Source organism: Hemicordylus capensis, chromosome 6 (assembly GCF_027244095.1).
Source record: "Hemicordylus capensis ecotype Gifberg chromosome 6, rHemCap1.1.pri, whole genome shotgun sequence".
In the NCBI taxonomy this organism is placed as follows: Eukaryota; Metazoa; Chordata; class Lepidosauria; order Squamata; family Cordylidae; genus Hemicordylus; species Hemicordylus capensis.
Window position 1 is genome coordinate 115811240 of NC_069662.1, and position 13400 is coordinate 115824639.

Below are 13400 nucleotides of genomic sequence, written 5' to 3' on the forward strand. Positions count from 1 at the left end.
TTTTGCATGCCGCTCAAAAATGGCTGTGTGGATTTGGCCCATATTTTAACGAGGAATGTAGAATTATGATTTAAATATGCATACAAGTTTAATGTCTCTTCTTAATGGCCAAGACTATATTAGAAAAGACTCAACACTTGAGTTCAACCAAAGGAAACATTATAAAAATACAAATAACATATTATGCTCAATAATTTAAAAATACATTTACCTTTGAATCATATTATGTGATGCCGAACGACTAAGAGTCCAAGAACCACTGTACTGATGTTAGCAGAAATCACTTGTGCAAGTACTTACTATTATTATTAGTGGTGGTGATATTTATGATAAAAGGAGCCATAGATGGCACCTGGGTGTGAAGTTTATTTCACTTCTTTTATGTCTAAAAAGAGACATTTGTTAGTGAAAAGAATAACAGGCTGAATATTGACAAATCCTCAGATTCTGTTTCTGTCTTGTTGGACACCTACATTCTTCTCCAGATTACTTGCAACACAGAGCCAATAAAACAGGCTCTATGACTGCCACCTACTGTGTAGGTCAGGAAACTGCCCACATGTCCTTACAAAGTCTTTGACTACTCAATATCCACAGACAATGTTATTCTTTTTCACTTTTCACACTTCACCATCACCATCAAAAGACCTTTCATTGAAATCCACGGTTTACAGTGAAGCATCTCACAGAATAGTTTTCTGTCTCCATTATATCTCCTAACTTTATGTAAGAGATTTTTCTTTTCTTTTCTCTTTTCTTTTCTTTTCTTTTCTTGTAACAGTTACATTACCTAACCATATGTCTCCCTCTGCAGAGCTGAATGTGATCCTACTGCACATATAGGGATCATTTAAATATGTGATAATTTGTCAAAACAGCACCTCCCTTGCTCCCAGGAAACGTAATTATCCAACTCCAAAAAACAAGGAGGCAAACCTCAAAAGGTGATGAAGAAAGAGTATTTTATTTGAAAAAGCACTCCAATTTATAGTTGTTATGCTTAATGTGTTCACATTGTAAGAACTCTTCATTAGAGACTGTTCAAGAAAGTCACAAGAATACAGTTTAACCATTATAGCATGAAATCTATAACATTCAACATTAAGATAACATTAAATAAACAGTTACAGTTATATAGTACTTAGCCTTTGTAGCATTTTCAAGTGTTTAAAGCACGTCACACTCGGGCTGTTCTCACGATCAGAACTTGCATAGGATAAGCATCCTACCCTTGTTTGGGAGCTGAGTGTACTCCAAATTTCTTATGGTCTGTAAGTGTAAAACAAGGTTGGAGGCGGGGTTCTTGCTTGTATGCTAAGCCTCAGGGGGTGGGGTGTAGAATGAACATGTCCTTCTCAAATACCATCCCCAGCTTTGGAATAAAGTAGGAGGAAAAACCCTCCTATCCAACTGGGCTTTAGCACATGAGCAAGATCCCCACCTCTGACCTTGTTTTACACTCACAGGCAATCAGGGATCAAGAGCATGCACAGCTCCTGAACCAGGATAAGCGGCATCTCCTACCCTAGTCATCACGAGAAGTGCCCTACTAACTTTTTGTAATCCTTACAACTCTATAAAGTAAGTAAGCATAACCTCCGTATTCAGATGGGAGTTAAGGCTAAGAGGGAGTGGCTTGCCTAAGGCTACATAGGAAAGCTATTCACACAAATGACAAGGTGGGCAGGAGGACGGCAGGAATAGACCAACCTTCTCCCAGATGATTTCTAAGCTCCTCTTCGGTGCACCGGCATGCACCCACACAATCCGCACTGCACAGAGCAGCATGGATTTCGAGCAAACATAAATTGTCCCCTTTGCTAAGGAGGGCCCACCCTGGTTGCATTTGACCAAGGAGACTACATGTGAGCACTGTAAGATATTCTGCTTAGGGAATGGGGCCACTATGGAAAGTGCACCAGGTTCCAAGTTCCCTCCCTGGCAACTCCTAGATAGGGCGAAGAAAGACTCCTGCCTACAACCTTGGAGAAGCCGCTGCCAGTCTGTGTAAACAATAAGGAGCTAGATGGACCAACAGCCTGACTCAGTATATGGCAGCGGCCTATGTTTATATATTCCTATTGCACTATGAGCACAGTGCATTGGGGGATTCCCCCGAGTGTCGGCCACTCTAGGCGGGTGCCCAATTCTGTGTATGCTCAGGCAGCACATGACCCTAGCACTGCAGATAAGAGTGCATTCATGCCCTTAATCCTGGCTAAAAACCGGGGTCGAAAGTCGGGCTACCCTCAATGGCAGCTCCGGGATTGGGCTTGATCCCGGCAGTGCACATGAGTGGCCAATTCCAGGTTGGGCTACCCTATTAGGAGTTTAGCTGCTGATATGCATGACCTTAGAGAGTTCAAGGCAGAGAGGAGAGTCAAACCCAGAACTTCCTGATTCATAGCTCACTCTCTTACCCCTGTACTACACCAATATTTCTGTTAAACATATAGCTAATCCCAATCAGAAGCAGTGTTTATGAAAGTTTCTCCCTCATCTTTCCTCCGTGCACCATGCTTGCCAGCCCTCCCTTATACGTCCTGTAGCAAGAGGCCTAGCACATGTTCACAAGTGGTACATGATCACATATCAACATTTTAATCAATGTAAAATCAAGCAGGCTTGGTGTTTCTATTGCAAGTCGGCAGGAATGCTTTTCAGATTAAAAAGGGGGTAAAGTATATTTAGCTAAAGCAGGTACATAAGGCACGGCCTCTCATCTTACATTTTGGAGCAGGCTGAGGAATAAGCTAATCTGCACCAGCTGTCTATGGTTCTGGAGGGGCCATTGTTTCAGCGGAGGTTTGCTTATATATGGAGGCATCCTAGCAATACCCCTTTCCTTCAGACAAACTTCCTGCACAAGAGCTTGGGATACAAGAAGGTCCAAAGCAGAAGTTTGCACATTGTGACAGATGAAATTATTATTATTGGCATACATCCTGGCTACTTGGATGTGCACTTACTTGGATGTTGTGTAAGTGCAAGGCTGCAGAGCTAGCTGCTTGAATTCCAGACTAATCTTGCAGTAGCACAAACATGTTTGCACTTGTGCTACAGCACGCCTCATGTGTTTTAAAGGGAACTTATGCACAAGAGTGCAATTAAAAAAAAAATTCCCCATTTTTAGTGCAGTTGTGCAATCTTCTTGTGCTAGTGCCACTCTGTTTGAACTTTGCATGTTCAATCAGGATGTTGGTTGCTGTGGTTGTGGTTATAGTAATCAACAGGAAAGGTTCTTCAAAGAGGTGTACATCGCAAAATACATACATAAGGTTCCCTATCTCAAAGCAGCTTACCATCTAAATCACACAGACACACAGACCAGTAACTGGAAAGACCTATACTGAGCTAAATAGTTGCTCTCCCCCTCCCCCTCCTAAATATAAGAGAACGACTTTAAAAGGTGCCTCTTTGCCCAGTTAGCAGGACTTAAACTTTTCATCATTAAGTATCTTATCTTAGCCAGAGTAAATAGGAGCTAAGGGGAGGATCTATTTCAGGTCTGTGATATAGGGGAGAGGGCTTTAAGTCTTTGCCTCTCCATGGTCCCACTCTGCATCAGGTTTCCTATGGCTGCTATTTGCTCCATGTAACAATGAAAACTTACTCTTGGGACAAATAGTAGCCATAGGGGTCCTAAGGGCAGAGGCAAAGCACACAATATCCTTAAACCAGTTTTAATACAGATCCCCCCTCTTTGGCCATATTTAGTTCAGAAAATATGTCAGCTCTAATGACATGTTTAACATAATAGGACTGTTCACACAATCATTTGGGGTTGGGCTGGAGGGCAGGAGAGGTCCTACCCTAGTTGCAGGACACAAGCAGAACCTCTGTTTGGGTCAGCAAGCCCAGGAAACACATAATCAAGCCAGGCATTGTGGCAATCTGAAACAGCAAGCATGGAAAGTCCTCCAGGCCTTGCAAGCCTTCCCAGCATACTTCACACTGCCAGTAGACTGGAAAGCCTCATGACATCAGCAGCTGCCCTCTGGGCACAAGGAATAGGAGGCAGACCCAGCCCTGCTGAAGCAGCTCAAGCATCAGGATGATAGAGTGTGCTTTACAAAGGGGCACAGCCTGTGGCCCTCTAGACACAGCTCTCTATTGTTTCCAGGGTAGAAAAGGTAAATGGGTTCACACAACCAGAAGAGCAAGGTAAGAGGGGTCTCTTTTTGTCTTACCTTGGTTAAGAGCAGGGTAGAGAATCTGGGTTGTCCTGGTTTGAGAAACTTGGGCTGAATGGATTTTTGTGAGTTTACACAAGCATTCAAATGTGTTAACTCTCCTTTTGATTTGATGGTTGTGTGAACCAGCCTAATATGCAGTTTGGCCTGAAGGCAATTTCACAGATTGATCCTAACTAGCTCTACCCTGCAGTACATTCCATTGATGCCAGTGGGCATTACTTTTAAGTAAATATGCTTAGGATGGAAGCCTAAGGCAAATTTTTAGAAGAGTCACTGTAACATTAGTGGCAACCAAATGTTTGTCAGACATGTGTATGACCATTTTGCCTATTAAGTGGGGCTGAAGGGGTTTGTCTGCTTTTTCTACCACAAGGAGCAATACTAGCCCCCTCCACCATCTTATTGCATCACACTCTATTGCTTTAAATCATTTGACCCCAGCTTGGCTCCAATGACAGAAATGACCCAGGAAGGCAGAAAGATTGCTTAAATCAGCCAAGCACTGTGAAGTAAATCTGGGGAGGGAGGCAGGTTTTGCTTCTCACATAATGTTGAGAAGCAAACACATTTCCCATGTTTCTTTTCATGTAAAAAGTTATCCCTCAGATTCATTTTATAGGTGAACATAACAAGCATGTCCTTAACAAACATGAGATTGTCTTGAATGTAAGGTTTTGTTCTCTGTCTGTTGAAGCAACAACAACAGAGAATTTTGCACATCTTAACACAAGGGTGGGCATACTTGGCAAACTACAATTCTAATCATTCCTAGCCACAATTTATAAGTTTGCCCATGCCTGCCTTAAAGACTAACAAATACATGAGTGTTTGTGGGCAAGAGTCTACTTTATCTGATATTGATATTTATCTGATAGTGATATTTATCTCTCTTAAGGACACTTGAAAGAAATTTCAATTTCAATTGAAATCTATGGGACATGCTTCCAAGAACATTTATTCATAGTTTAATAGACAGCTGTAAACCACATAATACCTTTGCTTATATCTCCTATATAAATAGGACACAATTCGATATTTTAATTTACAAATATAGCTTTCCTTTCAAACCATAAAATCTCTCTAACAGCAGTCTTTGATATGTCAGCATACATTTGCCTCAAAATAAATATATTGTAAATATGTTTTTAGACCTCTTTAATGCATAAAATAGAATAAAATAAACAACAGATCATCCAAATCAAGCAAACGCATTTCAGTGTCCAAACACTATTATCAATGCTCTATTTCAAGCAGCTCAAAACACTTAAGATTTAATACAGTAACCACAGCTGAAGTAACCAATCCAAGGACAGGAGAAAAGGAAAGAAAAGAAATGAGTTGCTCTCCAAAATGAAAGCTGGCCCACTTGCACCTCAAACATTCACATGTCCAACATCTTGAATCAAGGTTGATGACATCATCTCAAACTCTGAGGTCATTCACACAATCAAAAACTGTTCTACCTGGGTTTGGGAACTGTGTGTACTCCCAATTTTTGATTGTGTGGAAGCAAGGTTAGAGGAAAACCTGGGTAGCTTTGTCTCCTACCTTGCTTCCACACAATCACTTCTACCCAGGTTTTCCTCTAACCTTGCTTCCACATGATCAAAAATTGGGAGTACACACAGTTCCCAAACCTGGTTGGAACACAGTTTTCATTTGTGTGAATGACCTCTCTGCCTTTGAGGTGTCCTTATGTGTCCCTGCAGCTGTAGCAGATTTGATTCAAATCAGTTAGGCAGTTCACAAGTTAGTCCACTTGCACCTCAAATGTTTATGCATCCACCATCTTGAATTGGGGTGGATGACATTATCACAAACTACACCATTTAGGTGTCACTACAACTGTACCCAGTTTGGTTTGTATTGGTCCAGGCATTGTGAAGCTGATAGTGGGGACACAGGCACAGATGGATGCACACACACACACACACACACACACACACACACACACACACACACACACACACCTGGGTAATCTCATAAGCTTACTTTCCTTAAGGAAAGTAGGCTAATAAATGAATTTCCAAAAGGCCCATGTAAGTCCAAAGGGTCATCATCTAATAGGGTAGCTAGCCAGCCATAATCTAGCAGTAAAAGACCAAATGCATTTTACCAAGTATAGTTTAACATTCCGTAAACATCTACAACACTAATTCAGAAGCAGAGGATAACTACTGGACATTGCCACCATTTTGCTTCCAGGGCTCAAATGCCTTTTGAAAGAACATGGCAGGCAGAGAAATGCAACAGGTGTAGCTTCATCCAGCATAGAATTGCTGTGATGAAGAAAGCTGTGCTTGTTACATTGCTGTCTGTTGTGTACCTTTCATGGGCATGGCAAAGAACAAAAAGTTTGGTGATTCCATTCTACACTGAGGGATGGTTCTCACAAGCAAAATCAGGGTAGGAGGAATGTTCAGCCAGGCTCCAAGCCCCATGTGCATTCTTGAGAAATGGTAGTGTGTCAACAAACATCAAGGTATGATGGGGGAAGTGATTGTGTGCAAGCCTTGATCAGAGTAGGATGGCAGTAGCCAATCCAGATCATTCACCCAGCATTATATTGAGGGTGGACAAAAAAGCTCATCCCATGCTGTCCTACCTGCGTTGTCTTCTCAGAGCATACGTTGGAGACTAGTTAGATGCTTCTCCTACTTTGATTTTGCTTGTGAGAACCAGCCCTGATCATCTCAGAATTCAGTATACCATTGATATTAATAAAAGCTGTGACTTTTTGAACTGCATCCCTGTTATCCTGATAGTTTCTCCCTTGTCACTCATCTCAGATAACTTCATATGGAGCACAAAGTGGGAAGGGACAGTGGGTTCACCATCACCTCCACTACCATCCCTCAGTAGGAGATCCTTCTTTTGGCCCTCCAAAGACTGAGGTGGGCAGTAGGGATGTGCAAATTGATTTGAATTTGGGTGATTCGAGTGATTCAAATTTGAATGGAATCATCTCTGAAATGGGCAATTCAATTCAAATTTTAATCAAATTTTCAAAATGTGATTCAAGAACCATTTGGCACCTTTTAAAAACCATTCAGGCCCCCTGATAGGTTAAAAAAACTTCCAAAATGGGGTTTAATTGATTCAAATTTGATTTGAATATGAATCAAATTTTTGGACCAGATTAAAATTTGATTAAAATTTGAAGTGAATTTTCAGAATTCAATTTGAATTTGAAACGAATCAAAAAAATTATTCTGTGCGCATCTCTAATGGGAGGGCTTGTCCTACTCAGCTGGATCTTCACTTATGATTAAGCTCCCTGCCTCCACCCTTGTTTTTATCTAACACATGAGTTTCCGAATTAGGGAAAGAGGCTTTTCTTACTCTAATGACAATTGTATGATCTGCCCTCTAGTGTTTTCCATAGCCTTGCTCTTTCCTTCAATGTCATCAACACATTAGCCAATGGATATGAATCACAGACCTGCACATGAGATGGGCAAGTCGTCGATTCGGAAGGAAGACAAGTGCTAGAAGAAAGACAATTACTGAAATAGCAGAGGAGCTGTCTTCAAAATAGCAGTAGCAAAGAGAGTGACAGTATAGCTGTCACATAAACATTAGCCAGGTGGCAACTGTGGGGTCTTAAGGCAAGCCTTATGTAAGGTGCTTTCAGTCTTGGACTAGAGATGCTGACAGCAGAGGCTCAGATACCTTACTCCCTGTGCCTCTACCCAGACTGTGGTCCAATCCCTGCTGCTGCAGCTCAGTAATAGAGCATCTGCTTTACATACAGCAGGTCCCAGATTCAATCCTGGTATCTCCGAGCAGGGCTTGGAAAGACTCCTGTCTGAAATCTTGTCAGTGTAGACAAATAACCAATGGTCTGACTCGGTATAAGGCAGTTTCCTATGTTCCACTGCCCAGCTGACCTGAAGACTAGGAAACTGGCTAGTGCAATATAACAGTGGTCCAGGCCCAGATTCCTCCGTCTGATCAGCATCATTCACTTGACTAGCAACACAGACTGCCTCAACTTGCTATTTGACTCCAGACTGGCTTTCTGCCTCTGGCCCTTCTGATCCCATCTGCACCGTCTTGCATTTGACTGCCTTCTGTCTTAACCATATCCGCTGCCCCCTTGTCCCTCATCTGTCATGCTCCGCAACAGTAGATAAGGCAGGGGGGCTGTGTTGGGCCCTCTCCCCGGCAGCCCCCAGAATGAGGGAGATACTGAAGATAATAGGGAGGGGTGGATCTGGGGGGGGGGCAGGTTCTTTGAACCCATACCCTCAATTATACCTTCACTCCTGCTCCACAATTGACCCCGCCCTAGCTGCAGTAGCTTAGCTTGAAACCAGGCTAAAGCCTGATATCAGGGGTGTAGCAAGGTTGGAATGGGTGCTGGAACAAAAAATAAAGATGGGTGCCAGCCCTCTCTTCTTCCCCATGAGGGGGAGATCAAACAGCAAATGTTCACCTAACTGGTAGTCCCCTCCCTCAGAGGCCCAGGGACATTTGTCCCCCCTGTTTAGAGTTATAGCTGGACCCCTGCTTCCAATCCTATCCTTCCTGATGCAATGTGGAGGCACTGATCCTGGCAGTACTAAAGTTAATGGTGCCTATTGGCTGGATCCAAAGCTCTTTAAGAGCAACTCTGTATATTGTCAGCATTCTAGAGGTTATGCCATATAAGCAGTGCACCTGGGGGGGCGGGAATGGGAATGAGCCAAAGCAATATTTTGGACTGCATTACTTGGGCATTATTTCAAGAGTCTTTACATCTGTTTTCTACACAGGAATTTGCTGCTAGTAATATTTATACATAATCAAATGTCTCTTATTTGTTTCCTTTTTATGGCTTTAGTTTTAATGAATAAAGCATGTAAAATGTACGGTAATACTTACTGCCAACCTTTCCCCCTCATGTAGAAATATGAAACTATGTTGTTTATAAGCTCTCGAACAACCCCACATTTTGTAAGACTGCAGTATCAGTTCTGATCACAATCTGGTCATGCTTTTGAGCAATTCCGATGCATTTCAATGGGACCTGTGCAAGAGAACTTCCCAGTGGACAGTGCCTATGGTTTGAACACAATACAAATGAAGTTCATTGATGGTAATAGACACTTCCACCTTACAGTATGTACATTAACTATACAGCCCTTGCCCGGAGCATGGTTGCATTGTGTTTAGATCTCAGTTGGGTTGGGGTTGTTTTTATTCTGGCATTAATTATTATGGGTTTAACTCCTGCAGCCATGTGGCTAACCTGGGCTCATTATCAAGAAATATCTCTCTTACATAGAATACAGGCAAAGGAGGTAGATTCAGACAACTGGAATAGATTTTGTAAGATGAATTTCAGTTATTGACACCCAAGAATGTTGACAGGATTTGGTATCACATTATGCCCACTTGATTCAGCTGTCTTGTCTATTTGGCATGGAGGGCTCATAGCTCTGACCCAGAATGTTATAAATGATTTCTTAGGTGAGTACATTTCCCCATCTGTATTGCAGTGGATTGGGGGGGGGGGATCCCATTGGATCTCTTTGAACTGAAATACTGTCCATTTATCTCCAATCTCCCATTTATTTAGCCAAGGCAGTGACTGTCTGGCCACAAAAGACTGTGGCCAGATAGCTCCAGGCTTTTCTAAAAGGAGGTAGATTCAGACAACTGGAATAGATTTTGTAAGATGAATTTCAGTTATTGACACCCAAGAATGTTGACAGGATTTGGTATCACATTATGCCCACTTGATTCAGCTGTCTTGTCTATTTGGCATGGAGGGCTCATAGCTCTGACCCAGAATGTTATAAATGATTTCTTAGGTGAGTACATTTCCCCATCTGTATTGCAGTGGATTGGGGGGGGGGATCCCATTGGATCTCTTTGAACTGAAATACTGTCCATTTATCTCCAATCTCCCATTTATTTAGCCAAGGCAGTGACTGTCTGGCCACAAAAGACTGTGGCCAGATAGCTCCAGGCTTTTCTAAATGGGCGATCTAGATCAATTTCAGACTCCCATCTGGTCTCAGATTTAGGATCATAACTGTTTTGGTCACCCTGGAGAATTATCTTCATAGAGGGAGAGAAAAGAAAGTGTGATCCTTTTGACAGCCTCTCAAAAACAATCAGTATCATTGACATTGGCATTTTGAGATATCAGTGACACAGGCTGGGAGTTGGGATCACTATTTTGTACTGGTTCCATACCTACCTTCCAGAAATTGGTTGTGCTGTTTGACTCCACACTGGCTGCTTTGTGAAGTCCTGCTGGTTTATTTATTTATTTATTTTATTGTTAGATTTATATACCACCTTTCGCTAAAAACAACCCCAAGGCGGTTTACAAAAGTTAAAACACATAATAAAAATGAATTAAAAGTATTTAGCTAAAAATATAAAAAGAATCCGATACTAAAAATATACAACATACAAAATACAAAAAACTGTACATGGATAAAAACACACAGAAGCAGCAATAAAACAATCATGTAAAGGCCTGGATAAAAAGCCAAGATTTAACCAGCTTGTTAGAAGAGGTCTTCCAGTGATCTGGGATGAGGGGTCATCAGTATGCTGATGATACAAAACTGTATTAATTTTGTTTTAGTATTACAAGTGAGAATTTGACTGAGGTCAATAATGGACTGGATAAGAGTGAACAAACTCTCGCTCAGTTCACATAAGACTGAATACCTTATGGTGGGATTTGTGTTTCCATGGTGCAGTGGCTTCCATTTTAAAAATAGCTCTTGAGAAGACAAGGCTCAGACCAGTGGAGTTTTCTTTCCTAAAGAAGAAGCAAGCAAGCAAGCAAGCAAGCAAGCAAATAAACATATAAACATATACACAAATCAACAAGAAAATGAGGAAAGAACAAGGTAAGTTAGTTCAGGCTAGTCTTTTCTAGGGTTTGATTCCAGGCTGGCGCAGGGTTTGTTTTTGACAGGGCAGTTTCCATGTCAGTTTCAGTTGTGCTTAGAGAGATACTCACTCTCTAGAGAGACACCCACGGTGGGTGGGCATTAGCTGCAGGTGAGTCACACTGCTTGTGGGAGGGGCCACATTCCTGAGGAGGCTCAGTTTGGAAGCAGGTCTTAATAAGACAAGGGTCAGACCAGGGCAGCTTTGCTACCCGGAGCTTTGTGAACAGGAGTTTGCTAATAGATATCAAAGGAGTTTTGCATAGAGATTAGTGAGGAAGTGTGCAGGGAGGTACACAAGCAGTCCCCCTTTATAACAACGGAGACACTGAGCAAGATGAGAAGATTAGTAGCACCTCACTTTTGTAATTTTCTTGGATGACAAGGCTTAAAACCTTTAATCAGCTGACAATTGCAGTTAAGACTAACTTTCAAGTAAACAAGCTCTATATATTCTAATTAGCCAATAAAACTAGTTATGAAGGTAGAATTTCAGTAGGGGAGGGGGTGCTTCCCAGTGTATTTCACAGAGTGTTGCATGTTTGATTATCTGCCTGAAGGGTAGGGGACTGTGGGGATTATGAGGGGACTGTGGGTGTTTGCTCATTGCAAAGAGCTCCCTGCTCTCAGGGAACAAGTTAGTTCCCTCATACCCAAGGTGGCTGATCTTGAGAAGATCAGGGAAGCAGAGAGGTATGTGAACATGAGCCAGCATGGTGTAGTGGTTAGAGTGCTGGACTAGGACCGGGGAGACCCGAGTTCAAATCACCATTCAGCCATGATACTTGCTGGGTGACTCTGGGCCAGTCACTTCTCTCTCAGCCGAACCTACTTCACAGGGTTGTTGTGAGGAGAAATTTAAGTATGTAGTACACTGCTCTGGGCTCTTTGGAGGAAGAGCGGAATATAAATGTAAAATAAATAAATAAATAAATGAGACCCTTAGGGATGTAATAAAGGCATCCCATTCCCAGGCTGACAGCTTCTCTGCTGTCATGAAGAATGAAGGTCTCAGGAAAGGAGGACATCAGTCTGAGGAAGAGAAGAAAGCTTCTTTAGAATGGTCCCCTTCCGGGGGGGGGCAGGATGGGGGACCTCCTAGTAGTGGGTGATTTAATCATTAGAGAGATGGGTTTGTGACCCACGTTTAGACTTCTCAGTGACTTGCCTGCCTGGTACGAAGGTTGTGGACATAACACAACATCTAGATTGCCTGTTAGGTAGTGCTGGGGAGGAGTCAGCTGTTGTAGTGCACATTGGCACTAACAGTGTTGGGAAATGCAGTTTTGGAATGCAGTCCCTGTCAATATGAGAGCTTCTCCATCTCTGATGGAGGTGTGCACAGAGCAGGTTTTGTGTTCTGTTCCGAACTCAGAATGCTCAGAACAGAAAGCAAAACAGTCTGAATTTTCTGACCGAAACACTGGGGGCGACCAAGTGTTTTGACACAACAAGCCTGTTCTGTTCAGAATGTTCTGGTTTTGAAAAAAAAATTCTTTAAGATAGTGGGGAGCAGTGAGAGGTACCTTGAACATTAAATTAATGGAAGCACCTTAGAATTAAATTAATCGAAGCTCTCTCTTACCACCAGTGGTAATGCCAGCACTGTGCAAGCCGCTGCCACAGCGCTCCACTTGGCATCCTGTGCAGTGGCGGTGCGTCTCTGACTGGAGCTGCGCTAGCCTCCACGCATGCACAGAGGGCATTTGTATGACCATGCAAATATTCAGACAAGCTCCGCTTGGAGACATTTCCCCACCAACCCGCGGAATACCAGCCAGAGCCCTGCAGGGGCTTGCACAGTGCCGCCGTTACTGCTGGTGGTAAGAGAGAGCTTCGATTAATTTAATTTGAAAGGCACTCAGTGCTTCAGTTAATTTAATGTTAAATGTACCTTTCTCACACACATCCTGCAGAGCCACCCTCACTATCTTAAACAAAATAATAAGGTGGAAAACTTGGAACGTTCCAAACATAACAGGGTAGTTCCATTCCAAGCTCAGAAAAGGGCCCCCTTTTTATTGTTGTTCTGTTCCAAGCTCGTAACATTCTGACTCAGAAGATTCTGCACATCCCTAATCTCTGATTGCTTTTTAAAGAGCCTTAAGAGAACGTGCTCTCTTAAGCACACCTGTTTCCTCAGACTTTTAATTAGAACTAATTTCAATTTAGTTTCAATTGTTTTACTTTGTGAAATTGTTGCAATTGTTTTTATTTTATATTGTAATTTGGATTATGTACAATATAGCTATGGCAGTATATAAATAAATTACATAAATTAAATTAAATACAATTTAGTCTGATA